The sequence below is a fragment of the Kogia breviceps genome, chromosome 13, assembly GCF_026419965.1.
Source record: "Kogia breviceps isolate mKogBre1 chromosome 13, mKogBre1 haplotype 1, whole genome shotgun sequence".
Lineage (NCBI taxonomy): Eukaryota > Metazoa > Chordata > Mammalia > Artiodactyla > Physeteridae > Kogia > Kogia breviceps.
The window spans coordinates 65,337,900-65,357,130 of record NC_081322.1 but is presented as its reverse complement, the minus strand read 5'-3'; the positions used below and the strand labels follow the sequence as shown (position 1 = coordinate 65,357,130).

The 19,231-nt window shown below is 38.3% G+C and overlaps 1 protein-coding gene across 2 annotated transcripts in view; it reads left to right on the top strand.

Moving 5' to 3' along the window:
• Positions 1-19,231, top strand: part of MAP3K5 (mitogen-activated protein kinase kinase kinase 5) — a 222,076-nt gene that overhangs the window by 98,853 nt on the left and 103,992 nt on the right. The window lies entirely within an intron of this gene.

The window sequence follows — 19,231 nt, the reverse complement described above, 5'->3', positions numbered from 1 at the left end:
ATTTTTGGCTGTGTTGAGTCTTCGTTGCTGCATGGGCTTTATCTAGTTGCGACTAGTGGGCCCCCCCCACCACTGCAGTACGCGGGCGTCTCATTGTGGTGGCCTCTCTTGCCGCAGAGCTGGGCTCTAGGCACGTGGGCTCAGTAGTTGTGGCACACGGGTTCTAGAGTGCAGGCTCAGTAGTTGTGGCGCACGGGCTCAGCTGCTCCGCGGTACGCGGGATCCCCCTGGACCAGGGCTCGAACCTGTTTCCCCTGCATTGGCAGGCGGACTCTCAACCACCGCGCCACCAGGGAAGCCCTCATTAATTTTCTAGTAAGTACAGGGAAAGCAGTTAGAACTCAAAGCCTTTTCATGGGAAGAGCTTAGGAGTTGACCTGGGTGTGTCACTCACTGATTTATCAAGTAATATCAGAATGTCACTTCTACTGCAGATTGTCTGTCTATAACCTGCCATTATTATCATTATATCCATTTGTCCTACAGGTTGTTAAGAACAGTTCCCCCCTATTTTAAAATGGGTGTTTTTTCATGCCCTCACACTTGTAAAGCCACTTCAGTATTTCTTAGTGTTTCAATCCAACTCCCACAGTCCTGCAAACACACTCATTCGTGTTGGTGTGTTGGCATCATCTGTAACCTCCCTTTCTGTTAGAGCTGAGAAGTAAAAAAAACCACGTTGTCAAGGTTCTGACCTAAGAGGGCGTTACTGAGGTTATTAGGCATCTGGCCAGACTTACCCAGGATTATGCATTTCCTGAGTCCCAGAGAGTTGTTGCAACTGACCTTTTTTGACCCATAATCCTCTGAGCTTTCACTCGTCAAGTGCCGCAATGGGATAAGGAGTGAGTGGCAGGCAGTCAGTCCCTAAAGCTTCTTTCCGTGGACAGTTTCTATAGCATGTATCATTTTCTGTTGGCTTGAATGGACAGTCATCTACTGAGCATGGAAAGTTTAGGATAAGAGTTTCAAGTCAATAGAAAAAGAGCCCCAAGCAGTTGGGATTACAATGGCACATAGAACTCTTTCTTGAAATCTCCCTTCTTTTTTAAAAAAATTTATTTTATTTTAATTTATTTATTATTTTTGGCAGTGTTGGGTCTTCACTGCTGAATGCAGGCTTTCTCTAGTTGCGGTGAGCGGGGGCTACTCTTGGTTGCGGTGCGCGGGCTTCCCATTGCAGTGGCTTCTCTTGTTGTGGAGCACGGGCTCTAGAGTGCGCAGGCCTCAGCAGATGCGGTGCGTGGGCTCAGTAGTTGTGGCTTGTGGGCTCTAGAGTGCAGGCTCGGCAGTTGTGGTGCACGGGCTTAGTTTCTCCACGGCACGTGGGAAAGATCTTCCCAGACCGGGGCTCGACCCCATGTCCCCTGCATTGGCAGGCAGACCCCCAACCACTGCGCCACCAGGGAAGTCCCGAAATTTCCCTTTTTAATATCTTTAATGAGTTTATTGTTCCTGACTTACACTACAGGGAGAAAGCTTGACACTCCTCTGAGCATTCATTGTGTTTGGTATGAGTACTATTATCAGGGCACTTTTTTACTTCTAGGGAGATCTTCTAATGCAGGTCTATTTTCTAAGAGGTTTACTTGGGATTCAGAATGCAAAATACAAAATAAGAAAAAAGTTTATGGTTTAGATTTTTTTTAAGTTTGGAGAATAGTAATATGTTGTAGAACAAACTTTACTTGTTGAAGCTTATCTGGGACAGAGGGTGAGTCGTTTAAAGGAACACATCCTGCTGATTTAAGTATAAAAAATGAGTAGTTCTCTGACATTTGATGTTTTTCATTGTCACTTCCTTGGTTATTTTTGGTCACTGAAGCTCTTGCGGATGGCTAAAATAATGCTAATTTTTTTCTGTGTGTAAGTTTCTATAATCCAAGTTAAGGTATGAAAAATGCCTTTTTGATCTTTAGGTAACTAAACTGAGTTTGACTTTTAGTTATTAAACGGTTGTAGCTTTTTTTATCATGGCTTGTCAATATAAAGATCAATATAAGTTAAAGAAAGCAGCAGTGGTACCCGTCACGAGTGCTGGTTTGAGGATGTTTGGGGCTACTATAGAATCAAGAGCAAGGTCGGGACTTTCCTGGTGGTCCGGTGGTTAGGACTCAGCTTCCACTGCAGGGGGCGTGGGTTCAATCCCCTGTAGGGGAACTAAGATCCCACGTGCTGCAAGATGTGGGCCCCCGCCCCCCCAAAAAATGAGCAAGGCAAGAGAATGAAGCTGGGAGGATAGCCAGCTTTCAAAGGAGATATTGTGACCCAAGAGCCTAGACTTACATCCTAAAAAAAACCACAAAAAACAAAACCCATGGAGTTCCTGAAGTGGCAGACTGAAATGGAATGACCCAAGGCAATATTATGGACCATGACTTGGAGGTCATGGAAGGTTCATTGCCAAGATTATGTCTACAACTTCTTTTTAAACCTAATCTGAAAAAGAAATAACCACAAAGTAGTTATGCTGAATTCATATATAGAATGACTTACTGAGAACATTTTGATATATGCAGTATTTGTTCAATAGGTAGAAATAATAATCAGTCCCTTAAACATTAGAGTTCACATAAGGTTTTTGTATATGTTATTAACTACTGGAGGCTTACACCTTGTAAAGTAGGCAAGGCTGACATTTTTCTTTCCATTTTACAACTAAGGCAAGTGAAACTCAAAGAACTTAAGTGAATTTCTTGATGTTTTGTGATTAATAAAATTTCAAGTACAGTTTTTTCAGATCCAGTGTTGTTTTTACTGCGTCCTAGGCTCACTTTCCTGGAATTTCTAGGAACAAACATTTCTAGGAATATCTGTACTGTTTTGTTGAGGAGGCCTGGACTTTTGGGAGACCAACATGAAATAAATGTTGACTCAGTTCTTGGAAACAGTGTGATCTTAGGCAAATTAGTTAACCTTTAGGAAATTCAGTTTTCTTATTTGAAAAATAAGAATAATACCTACCTAGATGAATTAGAAATGTTCTTAGCATCCTAAAAGTAGCCGAATACCTTACTCCAATGGGCTTAAGCAATAAGAAAATGTAACTTCTAAAACATGAAGTCCAGAAATAGGGCTGGGTCTGGTTTAGGTTGAGTCGGCAGCTTAAAAATGTCAGCCAAGTCTGTTTCCTTGTTATTGCTGTGGGTGGCTCTGCCCTCAGTCTGGCCTTCTTAGAGTTGCAAGGGGCTGTGGCCATTTCAGGTATCAATCTAACTTAGCTATGCCAGGTCTGAGATGGGAGAAAAGGAGACCATCACTTTTTGTATCTTTTTCTTACGACTAAGAAAACACTCATAAATACCTGCCCCACACTTTCCTTACATTTATTTATGCTTCTAGTATTTCATCATCACCGCAGCACTACACAAGTCACTAGCAAGGAAGATGGCATTATTACAAATGGTTTAAACTCATCACGTCAGGAGAAATAGATGCTCTGTTTGAGAGATTAAATGAAGCAACATATCTTCAAGTCCTGGAATTTAGTAGGCCCTTAGAGTTATATCCTTAGTATATAATATGAGAAAATATTTTATATTTCTTTATATAATGTTGTATTTATCCATGTTCAAAATGGACATCGACTAGATTAATGGATATTGATTAGATTCCTTTTTCCCAAAATATGCCTGAGTTTCCCTTTTCTTATTTCTGGATCTAGTTAAACATTTTAGCTAATGAGGGAAAAGAGAGTCTGTATACTTTGTACATAGGACTTGCTAGAATTTCACATATCAATTCCATAGCTGTCATGGGGTCACCTGGGATAGGCACTGATTGCTTGAAATCATATTTGGTTTTAGAGATCATGGTATTCTTGAGGGGAGATAGGAAGTCATTTTCAGAATTTTGAAAGGGAATTAGGTGCCTATACTGTATTAGCATAATCATGTCTCCCTGTTGTGATGCCAAAAAAGATCCATAGCCAGGAAGTTAAAAGCATTAAGTCTGTTTTTAGCATTAATATGTTCATTTTTCCATAGTAACTTGGGAAAGAACAGACAGCTTTGCCTTATCAACTAATTTTCTTTTACGTCAGTGACAGTGCTATTCAAACAGTAATGCGTGCCTAATAACTGTTTAGTTTTTGCATGATTAATGGGGTTGGCTTTACTTTGGAAGAGTTATGTAACAAACCAATCGACATACAAATAAAGGCCAATGTCTATTTTCCATTTGCCAGATTAGCCCTTTTTTTTTCCCTTGGCTTTGAGATATCTTTCTCTGTGTTATCTCTATTTCTACCACCCTCTTGCCCCCTGCCAGAGTTTTATCTCACCATTATTTCACTAACATTTTTGTTTAGTCCTTGGTTGTCTCTATAAGTGAGTTTCCAAATTTTGGATGATTTTTATCCTTAGAACACAAAACCTGAAGAGTTCTTCGTAATTCAGCATGACACCCAACTCACTGGTGTCCAGATGTAGATGGCACTTAAGGGACCAGCAATTCCAGGATGACCTGGAGGCTTGGGTAAAACACAGAGTGTGCCCATGATTGCTTTGTAAACAAGTGCCCTGGTGCATTGCTCTCATGCCTTGACCTTGATTTAATATGGGATTCAACAGATGACAGATTGCGTGAAGCTCTGTTGTGGCATGACCAAGTCGAAGTACAAGAATGGTCGTATTTAATAAGTCACTGTGGAGGTTTTCTAATTGTGGCTAATGAGCATTATGCACCTAAGGAGAGAAACTAAGGCTTGCTTTCTGTAACCCAGTCGTCAGAGGGATGAGTGAGAGAACTAGATGTTTGCCAGGCATTATGGTGAAAAGGAAGGAGCATTTGGAAGAATAGGGGTGATTTCACTTAGTGAACCAAAGCAATTGTTTCCAGGCCTGGCTGGATATCAGAATTGCTTGGGGGGTTTTTCAACTATGCAGAGTTCTTTGTCCCTGGAAATGTTGCTTAGTGGATCCATTTTATTGACTAGATTAAGCATAATTGATAATATGACTGTTCCTTTTTTATTAAATGTTTAGACTTTCCCTGTATTTTGCTGTCAGTCCCTTCTTCCTAAATCTTTACTGCTCTTCATATCTTTAAAGAATAAGTTTAAACCCCTGGCCCTACCTCCCCTTCAGAGCTTTCCCGAATCTGTCTCCTCCCGTCTTTCCAGCCTTCTTAGAATATGGGTTTTGCATTTTAATTTGAGGGAATTGGCAGTTATTGGAAGGATGAGTTTAGATTGGTCATAAACATATGAGAACTCTTCACTCTCAGGAGTGATCAAGTAAGTGCCCATTAAAATCCTGAGCTGTGCTTTCTTGATATCGATTAGCAAGAATGGAAAGAGGCGAGAATACTTTAATTTGGCATGGGTGCGATATAAAAGTCTCTCTCCTATACTGCTCTTGGGAATGTGAATTGGTAAGAACTTTCTGGAACGCAGTTTGGCATTATGTATCAAGAGCCTTGAAATAATTCATGTTCTTTAATCCAGTTATGTACTTCGTAAACTATCCTAAAAAAATAGCAGATATGGAAACAAAGATGTGTTTACAATGTTCTTACACTGAATTGTATGGTAACGAAAAATTGGAAGAAACCTAAATGTCCAACAGTAGGGAAAATGTTAAATGGAAGGATAACATCCCCAAGTGATGGAATATCATTCGTTCAAAGTTGTATGTGTGGAGGGTTGGTGGTAAAAATATACATAAATAAAACTTACCATTTTGACTATTTTAAGTATATGATTCAGTGGCATTAAGTACATTCATATTGCTGTGCTCTCATCACCACTGCTCACCCACAGCCTCCTCAACTTGCAAAACTTAAAATCTGTACCCATTAAACAGCTTTCGATTCTCCCCTCCCTCCAGCTCCTGGCAAACACCATTCTTCTTTTGGTCTCTCTGAGTTTGACTACTCTAGGTATCTCATATAAGTAGAATCATATAGTATTTGTCTTTTTTGTGAATGGCTTATTTTACTTAGCATGATGTTCTCAAGGTTCACCATGTTGTAACATGTGTCTGAATTTCCTTTTTAAAGGCTGAATAGTATTCCATTTTATGTATATACCACATGGTGTTTATTCATTCACCTGTCAGTGGACACTTGGGTTTGTTTCCACCTTTTGGCTATTGTGAATAAATGCTGCTATGAACATGGATGTACAGGGCTTCCCTGGTGGCGCAGTGGTTGCGAGTCCGCCTGCTGATGCAGGGGACGTGGGTTCGTGCCCCGGTCTGGGAAGATCCCACATGCCATGGAGCAGCTGGGCCCGTGAGCCATGGCTGCTGAGCCTGTGTGTCCGGAGCCTGTGCTCTGCAACAGCGGGAGAGGCCACAACAGTGAGAGGCCCGTGTACTGAAAAAAAAAAAAAAAAAAAAAAAAGAACATGGGTGTACAAATATCTGTTTGAGTACTCTGCTTTCAATTCTTTTGAGTATATGCCCAGAAGAAAATTCAGGTTTTGTGAATTTCTTCTTTTTTAAAAAATTTTTTTGGCTGCATGGGGTCTTAATTGTGGCACATGGGCTCTTTCTTGTGACACTCAGGCTTTCTCTCTAGTTGTGGCCTCTGGTCTCCAGAGCACGTGGTAGTTTGTGGCACACGGGCTCTAGTTGAGGCGCGTGAGCTCAGTAGTTGTGGCACTCAGGCTTAGTCGTCCCACAGCATGAGGGATCTTAGGTCCCCAACCAGAGATCGAACCTGTGTCCCCTCATTAGAAAGTGGATTCTTTACCACTAGACCACCAGGGAAGTACAGAAAATGTGGTTTTAAACAAATATTTAATAGTAACATGCTTCATGATATCATATGAAAATTAAAAAACAGATTATTAAAATAGCATGTTCTCTTTTTTTGGAAAAATAATATGCAAATAGTAAAAGGACTGAAAGAAGGTAGTTAGAATTTTGAGTTTTTAGATTTTTCATCCTGACTTTTCTTTAATAATAAAAATCATATACAAATAAGTAGTTTGAATTGGAGAGGGTTTCCCCCCATCTCCAGATCAGATCAACAGAGTGATTTGGCACTAGTTTTCATCCCATGCTGTCTTGCTTTACCTCTGAGTTATTTTATGAGTGATAATTTCAGAAATATCCCTGGAGATGTAAGGCACTGTGAAATTCTAATTTAATTACTTGTATGTCTCACAGAAAGAATCACAACTGTTATATCACAGAGAAGGAAAATGACAGCTAAATAGAAGGAGCTTGAGTTGAGCTCAATTTCTTCTTTGATGGAAAGTGGATGCTCTTTAGCTCGAAACAATTGATTCAAGAATATTTTCTTTATTCTTGATTTTGTTGAACATCTCCGTACAGATGCAAAAAGTGAGCTATGTCTTTATTATAAAGAGCTCATCACTCCATTATCAAGTACTTAGCTCTTTTAGAGTGAGCTTACAATCAGGTGACAAATACAGTGCTGATATAAGGCAGCCCTTGAACAAAAATCTGTTGCTTTGAAAACTTGAACAAATACTTTGCAACTCTTCAATGTAATAATGAGTTGAAGAATACAAATTATTTATTCTTTCAACAAATATTTAGTACTAAAATAGAAAAAAATCAACAATAGTGGAAATAACTTCATACAGTTACTCAAATATACTCACTAGAATTTTCTTAAGATGCCTGGTTCCATCCTTAAGATTTGTTTCCTTCATGAAGTCTTAATTTAGCTTCACTTACCTCTAATCATTTTACTTCTCTATTTTTATAGATAGTTTTACACTATTAATCAGTTTATAGATTTCTTTATGTAAGAACTAACATATTGTTCATGTTCATTTATCCTCTTGCTAGTTAAACTGTAAAGTTTTCAATGACATGAAATGTCTTTGGTGCATTTTTATGGGCACATTCAGCAGTATTGCCATATCAGTCTTTTAAAAATATTAGTCTATAGTCTAATAAGATTGATCAAATACATTTTGTGACAAACACCATTCTTTGAAGAATATATCAATACCTGTTTCTGTAGTATATAGAATCCAAGCTTTATCCTTAATATGAAAGCAGTTCTATTTTTTTGTTTTGTTTTGTTTTTGTTTTTTGCTGTACGCGGGCTTCTCACCGCTGTGGCCTCTCCCGTCGCGGACGCGCAGGCCCAGCGGCCACGGCTCACGGGCCCAGCCGCTCCGCGGCACGTGGGATCCTCCCAGACCGGGGCACGAACCCGTGTCCCCTGCATCGGCAGGAGGACTCGCAACCACTGCGCCACCAGGGAAGCCCGAAAGCAGTTCCATTTTTATTTCTTATTATTATTCTTCCTATTTCACCCAACTCCCTTTTACTAAAAAGCAAAAACAAAAGCAGAGGTAATGAAAAAGGACTAAAAAAAATTTTTTTAAACACACACCAAAGGATAAGCAGAGTCATACAGAGAAGAGGGCTCAGGTTTGGAATCCAGCAGAATTGGGTAAAGTTCCTGCTCAACTACTTTTTTTTTTTTTTTTTTTTTTTGCGGTATGCGGGCCTCTCACTGTTGTGGCCTCTCCCGTTGCGGAGCATAGGCTCCGGACGCGCAGGCCTAGCGGCCATGGCTTACGGGCTTAGTTGCTCCGCGGCATGTGGGATCTTCCCGGACCAGGGCACGAACCCGTGTCTCCTACATCGGCAGGCGGATTCTCAACCACTGCGCCACCAGGGAAGCCCTCAACTACTTTTAAATTGTGTGACTGACTATTTCCATGCTTTAATGTTCTGATTAGTAAACTTGAGAGAGTCCTTCCTACCTTAAAGAGTTGTCAGAATTAGAAATATTATGCTCGAAGTGTCAAGTACAATGCCTATACCCAGTAGATGCCCAGTCATAATAGGCAGCTATTGTTATTGTTTCTTTTACTATCTGGTGGTACCCACAGCTTCCCGTGGTAGAGAATATCATCAGGGCTATATTGTATTATTGTTAGAAATACACAGTCCCTGTTCATAGGAAGATGATATATTCCCACCCCATGACACCAGGTTCGGGTATGTGTGTTGGTTGATACTCTTTATCAGCAGAAGCTTTAAAAGCTATGTCGCGGCTGTGCCAGGTATACTTTTCCTTAGCCATTTTCTGGGGAAAGCCCCTCCTTCAGGCTGGGTCCCAGAGGGAGAACAATGTCAGGCAGGGCTGAGCCAGCTGATACAGAAACTTGCAAGCCACTGGGATTTGCTGTTGATACTTGGCACATTTACCCTAAAATGACTGATTTATCATCTTCAGGCGAAATGGATGGTTTCATTATTTTAGCATCTATATTTATTTTTATCAAGTTTGAATTTTTAAAAAAACAGTGAAATGATAAAATATATATGGAAAGTTAGCACCAGGGAACACAGATACTCCAGTGATAAGGATCAACATGCTCTTTAAAATAAGCTTTTTAGTAACAGCATGAAAAGTGAATCATACATATGCCACTTCTTCAGAGGAGACTATACTCTCCCTAGCAATAAATTAAAGGAGTTTCTTATGTAAGACTCTAAGTAGGCAGCAATGAAAACTATGTAAACAATATCTTCAATAATTTTATTAAATAGTGAATTCCAATAATATTAAAATATAATGTGGTGAAGATGATACGCAATTTAGTAATGTGGTCCAAGGACGTAGCTTTCTGGTCTTATGGTCTTATCAAGGTCAGGATTTAGATTACTAGGGAAGTGAGTAGATTATTTGACTTTTATACGACCTGCTGTATTTATCACTTGTCTCAGCCTGGCTCTTGGTAAGAAGTGGATGCAGTTTTTCTTCATTCAGCAAGTATTTTGTTACCACCTGCAATGAGTCAGGCACCCTGATGGATCAGGCACTGGAGATTTACTACTCAACAAGACTGACAAGGCCCCTGCTCTCAGAGAGCATACATTCTATAGTGGGAGATAGATGATAAAAAGAATAATTTCAGATTGCTATAAATTCTGTAATAGATATAGAACTATTCAGTTTCCTTTCTTTTTCTTGTGTCATGCTAATCTGTGATTTTCCAGAAAATTTTCCAGTTCACCTAAGTTGTCGTATTTATTGGGATAAGGTTATTCCAAATGTACTTTTAGTTTCTTTTTAATGCTAGTAGGACCTATACTAATGTCCCCCTTTTCATTTCTGATACTTTTGAGTACCAGTAATTTGTATTCTCTTTCTCTCTCTTATGAGCAGTCTACCTAGGAGTTTATCAATTTTATTTATCTTCTCCTAGAACCAACTTTTGGCACTGTTTTTCTTTATTGCACATCTATTTTCTACTTCATTGATTTCTGTTCTTTCCTTTATTATACCCTCCTTCCACTTTGTGTGGGAATATATGCTGTTATATTTCTAGATGGAAGCTTAGAGCATTGATTTTTCAACCTTGCTCCCTTCCCAGCATATTCATTTAAAGATAAAAATTGTTCTATATCCCAGAAGTTTTGATGTATTGAACTTTCAATATTGTTCAGCTCAAATACCTTTTAATTTTCAGTGTGACTTTTTAGACCCCTTGGTTCTTCAGAAGTAGGTGCCCAATTTACAAACATATCTTTCTTTCTTGTTCTCTAGTTTAATTCTATTTCTATGAGAGGTGCCTTTACAGCCCAGGATATAGTCCACTGTTGTTGGGTGTAGTGTTCCACATAAATCAGGTAGATTAACTTGATTAATCATGTTATTCAAATCTTCCATATCTTCACTGATATTTTTTGTCTGGCTGTTTGATCATCACTGAGAGATGTGTTTTGAGATCTCCCACTATGAATGTAGATTTGTCTATTTTTTAGTTTTGTCAGTTTTTGCTTTATGTATTTTGAAGCCATGTTAACAGGTGTGTTTAAGATTATAAATCTTCCTGTTGAACGTACCATTTTATCATTATGAAATGTTCCTCCTTATATCTTGCAATAATTTTTGCCTTAAAGTTAGTTTTGTCTGATATTAATGTATAATCACAACAGATTTCTTTCGGTTAGTAGTTGAGTGATACATCTTTGTGCATCATTTTACTTTCAACCTAACTGTATCCTTATATTTAAAGTGTGTCTCTTTTAAATGCATTATAGTTGTTTCTTTCTTTTCTCTTTTTTTTTTTTTCGCTGTTGTTCTTAAATCAAATTTGAGAAATCTTGTTTATTTGGAGTGTTTAGGTCATTTACATTTAATGTGGTAACTGGTAGTTGTGCTTATGTCTTACCATCCTGCTATTTATTTTCTGTTTATTTCATATCTTCTTTGTTCCATTAATCCTCCATTCCCTCCTTTTTTTCGATTAATTTAGTATTACATTTTATCGTCTATTGACACTTTAGTAATACTTTTTATGTTATGCTTTTAGTAGTTCCCTAAAGGTGACAATCCACATCCTTGGCTTTTACAGTCTACCTTAAATTTGTACTTTACCACTTCCTGAACAAGGAAAGAAACCTAAATCAGTATAAATATCTAATAGTTTAGTTAATATCTTTTATATATAGTCAAATATTTACCCTTTCTGATGGTCTCCCTGCAGTTCAGTGCTTCCAACTGGAATCACTACTCTTCAGCCTGAATACGTTTAGTATTTTCTGTAATGCGGATCTGCTGGCAACCAATTCTGCCAGTTTTTGTTTGTACGAACACATCTTTCTTACACATTTTCTTTTTCCTTTTATCACTCTAAAGGTGTTGTTACATTATCTTTTGGCTTCCACAGTTTGTATTGCAAAGTCAGCTATCAATTGTATTGCTCCTTGAAAAGTAATGTACCTTTTTCTTTCTGGCTGATTTTAAGATTTTCCTCTGTGTCTTTGGTTTTGACATTTAGGCTGTGCTGATTATTTTATCATGCTTAAAGTTTGTTGAGCTTTTTGGATCTGTGGGTTAATGTTTTCAACAGTTTGGAATATTTTTGGCCTTATGTCTTCAGATATTTCTTGTGTTCTGTATTCTCTCTTTCCTCTTCCAGGGGCTACAGTGATACATATGTTAGACCATTTAACTATATCTCACATGTCTCTTACGTTCTGTTTTGTTTTTTCCCCTACCTTTTTCTCTCCCTGCTTCAGTTATGATATTTTTTATTGACCTGTTTTTTTAATTTCACCAAATCTATCTTCTGCTGCGTCTAGTCTTCTATAAAACACATACAATGAATTCTTATTTTCAGGCATTGTATATTTTAGTTCTAGATTATTTGATTCACTTTTTTTTTTAGATTTCAACTCTCTGTTGAAATTGTTTCTCTTTTCATTCATTTGTCCATTTTTTCTTGATTTCCTTCACCATATTTGTAATAATTATTTAAAGTGCTTGTCTACAAACTCCAACATCTGAATTATCTGTGAGGCAGGTCCTCTTGTTTGTTTTGCTCTTTTGTTTATTGGTCACATTTTCCTGACTCTTTGCATGTCTCATAGTTCTTTACTGTATGCCATATATTTTGTATTTAAGAATTATTGAGACTGAGGATAATTTTATTTTCTCTCATAGAAGGCTCTCACTTTCCTCTGTTAGCCAGGTAGGGTGAGAAGCTGATTACTTCAAAAACTGCAACTGATGGGGCTTCCCTGGTGGTGCAGTGGTTGAGAATCTGCCTGGTAATGCAGGGGACATGGGTTCAAGCCCTGGTCTGGGAGGATCCCACATGCCGCGGAGGAGCTAGGCCTGTGAGCCACAACTACTGAGCTGCGTGTCTGGAGCCTGTGCTCTGCAACAAGAGAGGCCGCGAAAGTGAGAGGCCCGTGCACTGTGATGAAGAGTGGCCCCCGCTTGCCAAAACCAGAGAAAGCCCTCGCACAGAAACGAAGTCCCAACACAGCAAAAATAAATAAATTAATTAATAAACTTCTAGCCCCAACATCTTCTAAAAAAAAAAAACCAAAAACCCACAACTGAGTTCAGTTGGTCTGGGTTTCAGGTTTTTTTTTTAAATTACTTTATTTTTAAAAAGATTTTATATAATTTTTTTATACAGTAGGTTCTTATTAGTCATCGATTTTATACACATCAGTGTATACATGTCAATCCCAATCTTGCAACTCATCCCACCACCACCCCCACCACCCCCACTTTCCCCCCTTGGTATCCATACATTTGTTCTCTACATCTGTGTCTCTATTTCTGCCCTGCAAACCGGTTCATTGGTACCATTTTTCTAGGTTCCACATATATGTGTTAATATATGATATTTGTTATTCTCTTTCTGACTTACTTCACTCTGTATGACAGTCTCTAGATCCATCCACATCTCAACAAATGACCCAATTTCGTTCCTTTTTATGGCTGAGTAATATTCCATTATATATAGGTACCACATCTTCTTTATCCATTTGTCTGTCGATGGGCATTTAGGTTACTTCCATGACCTGGCTATTGTAAATATTGCTGCAGTGAACATTGGGGTGCATGTGTCTTTTTGAATTATGGTTTTCTCTGGGTACATGCCCAGTAGTGGGATTGCTGGGTCATATGGTAAGTCTATTTTTAGCTTTCTAAGGAAGCTCTATACTGTTTTCCATAGAGGCTGTATCAATTTACATTCCCACCAACAGTGCAAGAGGATTCCCTTTTTTCCACACCCTCTCCAGCATTTGTTGTTTGTAGATTTTCTGATGATGTCCGTTCTAACTGGTGTGAGGTGATACCTCATTGTAGTTTTGATTTGCATTTCTCTAATAATTAGTGATGTTGAGCAGCTTTTCATGTGCACCTTGGCCACCTCTAAGTCTTCTTTGGAGAAATGTCTATTTAGGTCTTCTGCCCATTTTCGGATTGGGTTGTTTGTTTTCCTAATATTTAGCTGCATGAGCTGTTTATATATTTTGGAGATTATTCCTTTGTCCGTTGATTCGTTTGCAACTATTTTCTCCCATTCTGAGGGTTGTCTTTTTGTCTTGTTTATGGTTTCTTTTGCTGTGCAAAAGCTTTGAAGTTTCATTAGGTCCCATTTGTTTATTTTTGTTTTTATTTCCATTACTCTAGGAGGTGGATCAAAAAAGATCTTGCTGTGATTTTTGTCAAAGAGTGTACTTCCTATGTTTTCCTCGAAAAGTTTTATAGTACCCAGTCTTACATTCAGATCTCTAATCCATTTTGAGTTTATTTTTGTGTATGGTGTTAGGGAGTGTTCCAATTTCATTCTTTGACATGTAGCTGTCCAGTTTTCCCAGCACCACTTATTGAAGAGACTGTCTTTTCTCCATTGTATATCCGTGCCTCCTTTGTCATAGATTAGTTGACCATAGGTGCGTGGGTTTATCTCTGGTCTTTCTATCCTGTTCCATTGATCTATGTTTCTGTTTTTGTGCCAGTACCATATTGTCTTGATTACTGTAGCTTTGTAGTATAGTCTGAAATCAGGGAGTCTGAGTCCTGCAGCTCCATTTTTTTCCCTCAAGACTTCTATAAATATCAATTAAATCTATCTGGTCTATCGTGTCATTTAAAGCTTCTGTTTCCCTATTTATTTTCATTTTAGATACTCTGTCCATTGGTGTAAGTGAGATGTTAAAAGTCCCCCACTATTATTGTGTTACTGTCAATTTCCTCTTTTATAGCTGTTAGCAGTTGCCTTATGTATTGAGGTGCTCCTATGGTGGGTGCATATATATTTATAATTGTTATATCTTCTTCTTGGATTGATCCCTTGATCATTATGTAGTGTCCTTCCTTGTCTCTTGTAACATTCTTTATTTTAAAGTCTCTTTTATCTGATATGAGTATTGCTACTTCAGCTTTCTTTTGATTTCCATTTCCATGGAATATCCTTTTCCATCCCCTCACTTTCAGTCTGCATGTGTCCCTAGGTCTGAAGTGGGTCTCCTGTAGACAGCATATATATGGGTCTTGTTTCTGTATCCATTCAGCAAGCCTGTGTCTTTTGGTTGGAGCATTTAATCCATTCATGTTTAAGGTAATTATCAATATGTATGTTCCTATTACCATTTTCTAAATTGTTTTGGGTTTGTGTTTGTAGGTCCTTTTCTTCTCTTGTGTTTCCCACTTAGAGAAGTTCCTTTAGCCTTTGTTATAGAGCTGGTTTGGTGGTGCTGAATTCTCTTAGCTTTTGCTTGTCTGTAAAGCTTTGGATTTCTCCATCGAATCTGAATGAGATCCTTGCTGGGTAGAGTAATCTTGGTTGTAGGTTCTTCCCTTTCATCACTTTACCTATATCATGACACTCCCTTCTGGCTTGTAGAGTGTCTGCTGAGATATCAGCTATTAACCTATTGGGAGTTCCCTTGTATGTTATTTGTCGTTTTTCCCTTGATGGTTTCAATAATTTTTCTTTGTCTTTAATTTTTGCCAATTTGATTACTATATGTCTCGGCATGTTTCTCCTTGGGTTTATCCTGTATGAGACTCTCTGTGCTTCCTGGACTTGGGTGGCTATTTCCTTTCCCATGTTAGGGAAGTTTTCAACTATAATCTCTTCAACCTTTTTCTCGGGTCCTTCCTCTCTGTTTTCCTTCTGAGACACCTATAATGCGAATGTTGTTGCGTTTAATGTTGTCCCAGAGGTTTCTTAGGCTGTCTTCATTTATTTTCATTCTTTATTCTGTTCCACAACAGTGAATTCCACCGTTCTGTCTTCCAGGTCACTTATCCGTTCTTCTGCCTCATTTATTCTGCTATTGATTCCTTCTAGTGTAGTTTTCATTTCAGTTATTGTATTGTTCATCTCTGTTTGTTTGTTCTTTAATTCTTCTAGGTCTTTGTTAAATATTTCTTGCATCTTCTCGATCTTTGCTTCCATTCTTTCTCTGAGGTCCTGGATCATCTTCACTATCATTATTCTGAATTCTTTTTCTGGAAGGTTGCCTATCTCCACTTCATTTCATTGTTTTTCTGGGGTTTTATCTTGTTCATTCATCTGGTACATAGCCCTCTGCCTTTTCATCTTGTCTATGTTTCTGTGAATGTGTTTTTTGTTCCCCAGGCTGCAGGATTGTAGTTCTTCTTGCTTCTGCTGTCTGCCCTCTGGAGGATGAGACTATCTAAGAGGCTTGTGCAAGTTTCCTGATGGGAGGGACTGGTGGTGGGTAGAGCTGACTGTTGCTCTGGTGGGCAGAGCTCAGTAAAACTTTAATCTGCTTGACTGCTGATGGTTGGGTCTGGGTTCCCTCCTTGTTGATTGTTTGGCCTGAGGCGACCCAACACTGGAGCCTACCTGGGCTCTTTGATGGGGCTAATGGCACACTCCGGGCGGGCTCACGCCAAGGAGTACTTCCCAGAACTTCTGCTGCCAGTGTTCTTGTCCCCACGGTGAGCTGCAACCACCCCCCCGCCTCTGCAGGAGTCCCTCCAACACTAGAAGGTAGGTCTGGTTCAATCTCCCCCGGGGTCACTGCCCCTTCTCCTGGGTCCCGATGCACACACTACTTTGTGTGTGCCCTCCAAGCGTGGAGTCTTGTTTCCCCCAGTCCTGTCAAAGTCCTGCAGTCAAATCCCACTAACCTTCAAAGTCTGATTCTCTAGGAATTTCTCCTCCCATAGCCGGAGCCCCAGGTTGGAGTGCCTGACGTGGGGCTCAGAACGTTCACTCCAGTGGGTGGACTTCTGTGGTATAAGTGTTCTCCAGTCTGTGAGTCACCCACCCAGCAGTTATGGGATTTGATTTTACTGTGATTGCGCCCCTCCTACCATCTCATTGTGGCTTCTCCTTTGTCTTTGGATGTGGGGTATCTTTTTTGGTGAGTTCTCTGCCATCCTGGGTTTCAGTTTTATTTGACCCTGTCTATCTCTGTTTTGTTCCTGCTTCGTGGATGTGACAGCCCTCAGCTTTTGATTGAGAGCCAAGCAGGGCTCTATCTTCTTATCCCTTAAATACTGTGGAAGATTTTATAACTGCCCTTTGGAGATTTGAGTTTGACTCTTTATTCTCTTATATTATACAGCTCCGGACTTTGGAGATTGCCCTCTATTTGTTGCAGGCTCCTCCCTCAAGTAACACTTCACTCCTAAGTACTCCTGGACTTCATATTTCACTGCCATTCCAGCCATACCTCATCCCCAACTGCCCGTATAGCCAGCATTCAACAAATGTCCTGTGGAGAAAACCAGCTGCACATTTGCGGTTCCTCCAGGTTTCACCCTGTCATGCCAGCCCATGCAACTATCAGGAAATCCTCTTGTTTCTCTTTCCCTGGTAGAGTTTCAAATAGGTAGAGTTTCTCTGCCTATGCCAAGCGTACGTTTAATATTATGGTTGGAATCAGCAAATGCCCCTATAGTGACAAAAGCAATTCAGCTCTCCTTGGTAGGACACTTCCCTGTTCGGAATTTTATTTCAGTGATTTTGTTGTTGCTGTTGCTTCCATAGATCTCCAGCATCTATAAAAATATGTTTTTGATGTGTATCCTTTTTCCCATCTAGTTGTTGTAGCAGGAGTGAGGGTGGCTCCCAAGTATACTATTACATCTTACTTGGAAACTCAGGTTTTCCCCTGACATTGATTATTCTTCTAATTTAAACAGTTACATAGCTCTCCCAACACTCGGAATACATTTTATTCCATATTCCATTTTATAATATTGTGGGAAACTTAGGAAGTACTTTTTCATCTTGTAACAAATATTTTTGTAACCAAATTTCTGATTACATAGTTAATGTTTTTTCTTAGTATAAACCCATAGATATGGAAATCTTGTATCAATAGGTATGCATTGCTTTTTAAAATATTTTACAATTTTTGATAGATATTGGCAAATTTCTGCCAAGAAATACTATACTAATGTACTTTTACAGTGTGTGAGAATTCCCACTTCCTTAAGACCTTCTCCTCAATACCCAGCTTATTATTATGGAGTGCTATGAGCCATCAAAAGTATAAATTATTAATTTATTGCATCTATATTTTGGTTAAAATATTTTTAAATGTATTATTTATGGTAATAGAAAAACAGATATAAGCCAAATTTTTCATTTTGGTTAGTGTGGCACATAGGAAACACTTAGTCAATATTTATTGGTTGATTTGGTGTTATCTTGCTTTCTGCATCTTCCTTTGAATATGTTGAAGAGAACTATTCCATGTTCTTTTCTTTCAGGAGAAATGAAAGAATTTATTTGTTGAAAAATATTATGTATCTTGATATGAATTTGTAGAAACTATAAAGTATTGGTAGAAAGAAAGGTATTAACTCCTTTCTTCTCCTATATGTTTTTTTACTGGGACCTTCTACTTGCCTTTGAACAAACACAAAGACCTTTGGGTCTTATATGAGTCTAAGACTTATAAATCCTCTCTTTCCTTGATATGACCTGCTTTGGATATCAGCAGTCTGGGTACATGCTTTTTCCATTTTAGATTTGGGAAACACCTGTACTTCTGGAGAGTTAAAAATGCTTTTTAATCAGCAACAGTGATGCAGTTGGAAATATATTTTTCTTATTTCACATACATAACTATTCGAGCCAACTAGTTAAGATTAATACTTATTTGATTTTTGTTTCCTTTCAGAAACACTTTTTTTGCTTAAAAAGTAAGACCCTTAAAAAGGGCACATGATTCTCAATATTCAGAAAAGGTGTACTTTTCTTTTCAAGTTTACCTTACCATTTTAAATTATGGAAAACTTCAAGTGTATATAAAAGCCAAGAATATACTCTAATGTACATTATTGTGCTGGCTGCCATTTTGGCAATTCCCATCCTTCAGTTTCACAGTTAATGATTTTAATAAGAATGTCTTTATCTTGGAATTTTAATGTGTTTTTCACTAAGTATCCTTTTTTTTGTATCATTAAATGGTTATTCATTAGGTATTTAGTCTTTATATTTTCCTTGATCTGATTTTTTTAAAATAACTATTTCATTTTTCATGTTTGGCTCAGTTTCTATTAGTCACTAGGGCATTTATTTTAATTTTGTTCTTCATGCTCTTAAATGAAATAATATTGAATATTGTTACCTGTTAAATGACGTATGTGAGGAGACCCTTGAATGGAACCTAGGAAGTGTTTCCTTGAAAATACAGGGGATGTACAAACACTGAAGTCTTTTCAAATGTTGAAACATTTTTAAATGTTGATATTCAGTTTCATGCATATTCAGAAAAGTGTTCTCATTCTCTTTGAGCCAAAATTAGTATGCACAGGCACAATCTCTGTTTTCCTTAATTTCTTACTGCAATTGACATTCTTTATTGCATTTCTATATCACTCTTATGGAAGTGATTGTCTCAGTATGTTACCTAAATGATCTTCCTCATTGTTTTGTGTGTGTGTGTGTGTGTGTATATATATATATATATATATATATATATATACATATACATATACATATTGCTTTGTGTCTTTTTAAAGCTTTTAAAAACCACTTAAAAAT